Source organism: Chenopodium album, chromosome 7, assembly GCF_948465745.1.
Source record: "Chenopodium album chromosome 7, dcCheAlbu1.1, whole genome shotgun sequence".
NCBI classification, from domain to species: domain Eukaryota; kingdom Viridiplantae; phylum Streptophyta; class Magnoliopsida; order Caryophyllales; family Amaranthaceae; genus Chenopodium; species Chenopodium album.
This window is the reverse complement of record NC_137840.1, coordinates 49,325,418-49,333,253: the sequence shown is the minus strand read 5'-3', so window position 1 is coordinate 49,333,253 and position 7,836 is coordinate 49,325,418. Positions and strand designations below refer to the sequence as shown.

The following is a 7,836-nucleotide window of genomic DNA, read 5'->3' as shown; positions in this document are numbered from 1 at the left end:
TCCAACTTGATACCACCTTAACCAATACCACTACATGAACCAAACGCCCTCTAGAAAGTTATTATTTGACAAAATTAAAGTACTTAGGGTGATATTATAAATGACCTACATACCCTTGAAAATAATCTCTTCCCCCTAATTCAATCTACCTCATACATCTCCATCTCCTTCACACTGTTCACCAAGCCGCCATCACCCACAACATCATCACTACCTAAACGAAAACAACCTCTTCATGGAGGTAGCAGCCTCCCACGCAACACCGATCGAGTTCCATCGACCAGGACGAGCGCACGCGAGATAGACGCCACCATCGTCATGCCTTGTTAAGGGAAGCAATTACGGGGGAAAAGTCGGCCACCGTGAGGTGATTTTTTTCTTCTTTTTTTGTTGGTTATGAATGTTTGTCGGAGATGTCCTCAATGTGATGGAGACATCTGTCGGAGATGTTCCCTCCATGGTGGAGACATCAATCGGAGGTGTCCCTACCACAGCAGAGACATCTCCTTCAGATGTCTCCACAACGTGGGGGAAATCTGTTGTAGATGTTCTTCCATTGATAAGACATCTGTCGGAGATGTCCCTACCACGGTATAGACATCTCCTTCAGATGTCAACCGATATTTTTCTGTAAAAATTTTTTAATTTTTTTTTAAAATATTTCAAAATTAATTAGTCAAAATTAATGTTTTGCATCTAATTTGATTTATCGTAATTAGTCAAAATTAATTAGACATATGTGGGAGATGTCCCAACCACAAAAGAGACATCTGTCGGAGATGTCCCAATCATGTAAAGGCATCTGTGGGAGATGTCCCTACCACGTAAGTGACATCTATGGGAGATGCCCCTACCACTAAGTGAAAACTGTCGAAGATGTCCCTTCCACGGATAAGACATTTGTATGAGACGTCCTTACCGTGATTAGTCAAAAAATGTGGTGGTGGTTGTGGTGGTGAAGATGGTCGGGTATTGGTGGTGGTGGTGGTGGCAGTGTAGGTGTTGTGGTGCCGTCTAAATTTGTGGTTTGCAGGTAAGTATAGGTGAGGATGTAATAACATTTGAAAGTAAGGGTAACATGGTAATTAATAATGTCAGCTTGAGTATTTTTAATTCGTCAAATAGCAATTCAGTAATTTTATTGGTTTAAACATCCCTTTCCACCCCGCCGGACAATTTTTCACTCCCAATACATGCAGTCGATACTTCCCAATATACCAAAAAAATCTCTTTCTTCTCTTTCTCTTAGAAGGCGATTGATATCTTCAAGGGATGGTTTCTTCAAGTACTCTGTTGAGAATTCACAAATCACTCCGTTAATGAAGTGTGTGATACAATGTTTAGTCGTAGTTGCCCCAAGCTTGAAGATCAGTTGTGAAGCCATAGGCTAATATCCTTATAGCCGTTGTGCACTTTTGTATTGTAGAAGCACCCAAACGCATACTAGCATTTGCATGTTGTTGGAAAATCGGCCAGTTTCACTTAGTTGATTCACATCTTAATAAATAGAGGTTTCTGCATGCGAAACCTACATCGAAACTTATCATCACCATACTATGGTTGGTCGTTGAAATAGTCAGTAACCAACTGATCATGTGCTGCTTCACGATTATGCGTGGTATAAATTCCCTTTGTTTTCTCTGACGTTGAACATCTTCTTGTTGTTGTTACACAGTGGTATTAAGATTGTTAACCACATATATTAATGCATCTTTAATGATTTGTTGTTGTCGATTTCCCTCAATAAAATCAAGCAACATGTAGTCATAAATTTCATCACTAGAAGTTAAAAAAAAAATGAATTTCTACCCATTTTAAAACTACTATAGTAAATATGTAGTTGTAGTTCTAACAGTGATAGTGTTGTAAGTAGAATAGGTCAATTTACAGATAATCGAAATTATAGTAAGTAAAATTGATTTGCAATATGGTCAAATAAGACGTTTTTAACAAAGGATAATAAGATTTTTTAACATAAGATAAGATTTGTTGGATAAGAAAAGAATAGTATTAGATAAGGTAAGTTTTTTGGCAGCTTAGATAAGATTTTTTGGCAAATAAGATGAGATTTTTTAACAGAGGATAATAGTTTTAAAATAGGATTAGATTTTTGGTAGATAAAGTAAGATTTTGTTATAGATAAGAATATTTGACATAAAAGATTTTTCATATGACTAAACATATATAAGTATGGCTAAGCAAAAGTATCTGATAATCCGAAAATCCAATCCGCACCCGATCCGAAAATTTTGGATATAGGATATCGAAATTTCGGATTTCGGATATAAAAAAAAAATCGGATATCGGATCGGATATCCAATCCAAAATCCAAAAAAGAACATTTTTTTTTACCATTTCAAAATATTTCATATTCACTACTACAAAGTTGGGCTTAAGTAACACCCATTGGTATCACTTTAAAAAATTTATAATTGTTTGATTTATAAGTAACACTTTAGTAACATCATGGTATTAGGTAATATTTTTTGTAACACTTTAATATTATGTAACACTTTATTGTAACACTTTGATATTAGATAGCACCTATAAACCTAATTTTATTTTATTTTATTTATTTATTGAACAAAAAAACTTAATTTGATACGCTCAACCTTTTTTTTTCTTATTCTTATCAAGTAATTTATTAAAATCAACTTTTAGTCACAACCTCACAACTTCACAAGAGTCATAACTTTCTTCCTCACCGTATTTCTCCAACCCTCAAGCTTTCACTATCTCTTTACATTGCACCTCCTTTCCTTGCCTTCCACCGCTACCCCCTTGTCGCTCTCGGTGCTCCACTATAACCCCCGTCCATCGCAGCCTCCCTCCGTCGCAACTCGTGTTCCAACTCGAAGACGTACACAACAGCCCGTGCCAGCGATATCCACCTCTTAAAGGCAGAGATTGACACCTTCTAGCATCCATCCTCAAACGGCGACTTCCACCTTAAAGTTAGGGTTAGGGTTAGTTCATGTTAGGGTTTTAAAGAATTTGAGCTAACTAAAGTTAGGGTTTTAATTCCCTTTTTCTGATCTTGTTAATGATTTCTTAATTTGATGTTGAATTGCATATTAACATGTTTGATTTCACTAATTTCATATTGAATTTTACATGCATATGAATTGGTCAAAGTATTTAGATGAGTTTGAAAATTTTGTTTTTTCTTCGTTTCGATTATCGCCGATTTGATTTACCTTGTACTTGATCTTTGTTGTCTAATCTATCTAATTTAATTAAATTTTTCTTTTTGAATTGATTCCTCATAAGCTTGTCGAGAATCCATGTAATTTTGGGTGAAAGAGATGCAGAGATCCAGGGCAATACCAGTTATAATTGGAGGAATGGTGTTTGATATTCAAGCTAGTGCTGCTATTCCTGCTACTGCCAAAACACCACTCCTAGCAAGGTATTTTGTTTTTTAAAGCTCTAATTATTATGGAATTGGGTTTTTATTTTTCATTACCCGATATTATTTTATTAGTTGTTACTATTGTAAGAAATTAAATGTGTGATACTTACATCAGTTCCCATATATTCCAGGCTTAAATTCTGTGGGATTTAGATGATAAATTGGCTAATTTTCTGCAATTTACCCTTTTTTCTGGATTTTGCTTCATATTTTTTGGGATTTCAAGTGTTTGATGAGTTTAGATTCTACTTTAGTCATAAAACCCGGTTTTAATACTATGTTTATCTCTCTTTCTCATGGCTACATTATCAGTTACTTCTAGTCAAGCTCTCGGTTGTACAAGGCCTATCAGTTTAGCATGATAGTCTTACTTTACTGTAAAGTGGTACTAATAAGAGTTATGCAATGACTAAAGTTTGATGAGTAGTTAAAATATGCATTAATTAATTGAGTGTTGGTTTAAGGGTTTTAACTCTAAATAAATTGAATTTTATTAGGGGATTAGTATGATTAGCAAAGTGGCTAGTTTATCTTCTTAATGCTTGATATGTTGTCTTATTCTTTAACATGTACACGTAGTATATAATATATGAGCAACTTTTTTTTGCTGTGATTGCAATGCTGACTTAGATTAGCTCTGATATGTTGTTCGTATGATCATAGTTGTATATTCATGCATTTTTATGTTAGTTGTAGTAGTACTCTTTATTCCCCTAAACAGAGCTAAGAAATGTCAACATTATTAGTCTTCATATTTTTAGCCTGTGTATGATGTATCATTCTCTAATTTGAAGTAATATATCTCGCCTCCTTTAACACTTTTTTTTCCATGACTTCCATTTTACAATAGCTTAGAAGGGGTCTTGCCACGTTTGTTAGAATTTAAGTGGCAGATCACAAAGTTATTACTACCTAATAAAGTTTCTTGTATCATTTCTTTGAATCATGTGATTCCTAGTGGGAAATTGTCATGACTAGATATCCATTTTATGAAAATATTTAATCAACAATACAAAGTAGATATTAATAAATTCATTATTACTTGTCTTTATTCATCAAGAAATATATATATATATATATATATATATATATATATATATATATATATATATATATATATATATATATATATATATATATACACACACACACACACATATACACCATGCAACTAACTAAATAGATTGTTTATGTTAGCTACATGCTATACCAGTTGATTGCCTCATGTCCTGGGTTGTTTTTGTTTACTAACAAGTAAGGCAAAATATAATTGATAGTTTGAAACCATGACAGGTTATAACAATAGCTGGCGACTATTGTGTTGGGTATATATATTTGCTATGGATAATTGCAAAATTACTTTACGTGCAACTGTAAGGTAATTTGAAGGTGACTGTATCCTATTAATCTATTATGCTTTTAGTTCATTTTTACACACAAATCTAGATTTCATTATTACTATTTATTCATTCATTATCTGCTCTTTGTAATACTAGATGAATTTTTGTCATTTAATCTTTCCTATTTATCAGACAATAGGATTTCTTCTTACTCTACTTATAAATGGTGGTTGTTGATGCGAAACATATCCTTGTATTGTGGTACCGTCTATTGCTAGTTGCTGCAGTTACTGATGCCTGCTACTGTCGTGTGCTGCTATTGTTGTATTCTACTACCGCCGTGTGCTGCTACTTTTGTCTGCTGCTACTTTTGTCTGCTGCTACCGCCGAGTGCTGCTTTCGCTGTCTGCTACTATCATTGTCTGTTGGCTTGATAATGTTGTCTGCTACTATCTAAAGTTACTACTGCTGTCCGTTTGCTACTTCGCTGAATATTTTGGAGTTTGGTGGTCTGAAGTAGAGACCAAAGTTGATTTTCTTTTGTTTCGATTATTAGATTGTTTAGCTAAACAAAAAAAATTGGTGCTTATGGATGTTTTTTGTAAGAAACTATGAAATTATATCAATTTCAAATTATTGTTTATTGTTTATGTTAATTTGACATTTGTGGTTGTTGTACACATTAATATTATATTTATATTTAAAAAATAAAAAAGTTTAATATTTGAAATAATCAAAACAGTATTGTATAATAATAAATGTTATCTATTAATGAATAAGGTGATACATTAGCTAGCAAAAATGATACATAATGTCAAATAATGTGTTACATATGTCAAAAGATGATCGAAAAATGCTACCTAATTAGCAACAAGGTGTTACATTAGTTTGCAAAAGTGATACCACAATGTTGGACAAAGTGTTACTATATGATTGAAAAATGTTACTAAAGATAAGCAAGTGCTACATAAGAAATAAAAAGTAAAACTTTAAAAGTGATACTAAAAATATAAAAAGTGTTACATAAGAGGGTTTATAGTAACACTTTTAAAAGTGATACCATACGTAACCAAAAGTGTTACATAAGACCTTAGGTAACATGGGCGGATGTATCACCCACTAAAGTGTTACCTATTGTCTATAATAACAATTTTACCACTTTATGTATCACTTTTGGGGTGTTACTTAATGCTACTTATGTACTAGTGATTATACATACATTTAAATACCCTAAAGATAAAAACCCTAATTTTCATCTCTTTTCTCACTTTCTTAGATCCACCTCTCTCTTATCTCTTTTCTCCCTCCTTCCTTCTCACTTCTCAGATCAACCTGTAACTCTCTTCTCAAGTTCTCAGACCCGCCTCTCTTTTCTCCTTGTAACTCACAGCCTCACTCCACCAACCAGCCGCGACTTCCCTCACTCCTGCACCAGCCAGCCGCACTTCCCTCACTCCTCCACCAGCCAGCCGTGACTTCTTTCACTCTGATCTAGGGCGAGACTAGGTCGTTGAAAACTAATCTACCCTTGGTCAAAACACAATTTATAATCTCTCAACACAACCCTACACAAAGCATAGAGTAAGTCGAGGGTTGTACCACTAGGAATGGGAAATGAATGCTAAAGTCAAAGCTAAGCTATTTCGAAGCAATGAAATGAGGTGTGTCTATTCTACCAATCAAGCAATCAAAATGAAAATCAAACTTAACAAGCACTAGGGTATGGATCCACATATACTCGTAATTAACTCAACTAATTGGGATTGGATATGACTAAGTCAAGCGTTGCGAAGGAAAATCGATTAAGCAATCAAGAGAATATGGTAGGCTAATCTCCTAGCAGTCAAACTAGCGCCAACTACGAGAGACTCTAGCTAGGAAACTTGCAAACCTACTCAATCGACAAATGTAAGTCACAAATCAATTTTCCGTATCAATGTGAACCTACAATGCAATCTAGTATGAGAAACTTAGGTTGATCACTCCTAAATTGAACACACACATGCACTTAATCAATCAACCAATTTAATCACAACATCAACTCCATCAATTTCCCCTAATTAGCATACATCAATTACTCATATTTCACCATTTCCCTAGCAAGAAAACTACTCACTAATCATGGAAATCATTATCAAAACTAAACTAAGCAACAAATTCATCATCATCATATTAATAAAAAATATACCAATTCAAAAATCAATCAATCTTGAACAATTAACAAAGAAATTGAGATCAAAACAAAGATTGCATTAAAGAAAGAAATCCTTACATACTTGCTTCAATTCAATGGAGAAAAACACTTAGAATCATCAATCTTCAATTGTCAATCAAGAACTTCTCTCTATAAAAATCTAACCTAATTCTATTCTAAATTTCTGAAAAATTCAACTCTCCCTAAAAATAGAAAGAAAATCTATATATAGTAAAACTAACTAAGAGAAATTAGTTAGATTGTCCCCAAATAAACCCGAACAGGTGCGGCCAACTACAAGAGAGAGAGTGGCCGCGCAAAATTAGGTACGGAACAGGGACCTGAACAGGTGCGCCCGCGCCCGAGAGAAGCGCGCCCGCACCACAAAGCCGCGCGACCGCGCCATAGCTGCGCGCGCCCGCGCTTGGGAACAGGGCAACCATCTTCCCTATCATTCCGATGCTCCTCGTGCGTTCCACTTAATGATCTTGATAAACACAAAACCTTGCAGTTTCTAAACTCCATGTTTGCGGGTTCAAGACTAGAAATCATGCCCCCACGGCTTGAATGCATAGCTCAAGGTCTTTAGGAACTTGCACTTCTCCATGCTTGAGCTTCAAATGAAGACCACTAGGCATCCTAATCAATGCCAAACTTGGGAAGAGGCCTCGGGAAACTTGGATAACGACCTTAAACTGAAAAATAAAGGAAAACAAGCAAATAAAAGAGAAAATAACAAAATAAACCAAGAAATGCATAAAGAAAGAAATCAAACTAAGAAAATGCAAACTAAAAGAAATAAAGAGTAAAACTAAGGAAAAGGTAAGTAAAAGAGCTAAAGAATAGCATGAAATTCATCCTAAAAAGAACCAAATGAGTGCCATAAATGA

The 7,836-nt window shown here is 34.5% G+C and overlaps 1 long non-coding RNA gene across 2 annotated transcripts; it reads left to right on the top strand.

Moving 5' to 3' along the window:
- Positions 1-2,644: 2,644 nt before the first annotated feature.
- On the top strand, positions 2,645-5,395 carry LOC145637880 (uncharacterized). 2 transcript variants are annotated; one of them, XR_014114528.1, is made up of 3 exons: positions 2,651-2,966; positions 3,271-3,409; positions 4,706-5,395. It is a non-coding gene; the product is annotated as an uncharacterized LOC145637880 (long non-coding RNA). The 2 variants fall into 2 exon arrangements; XR_014114527.1 differs by having other exon boundaries at positions 2,645-3,409.
- The last annotated feature ends 2,441 nt before the right edge of the window (positions 5,396-7,836 follow it).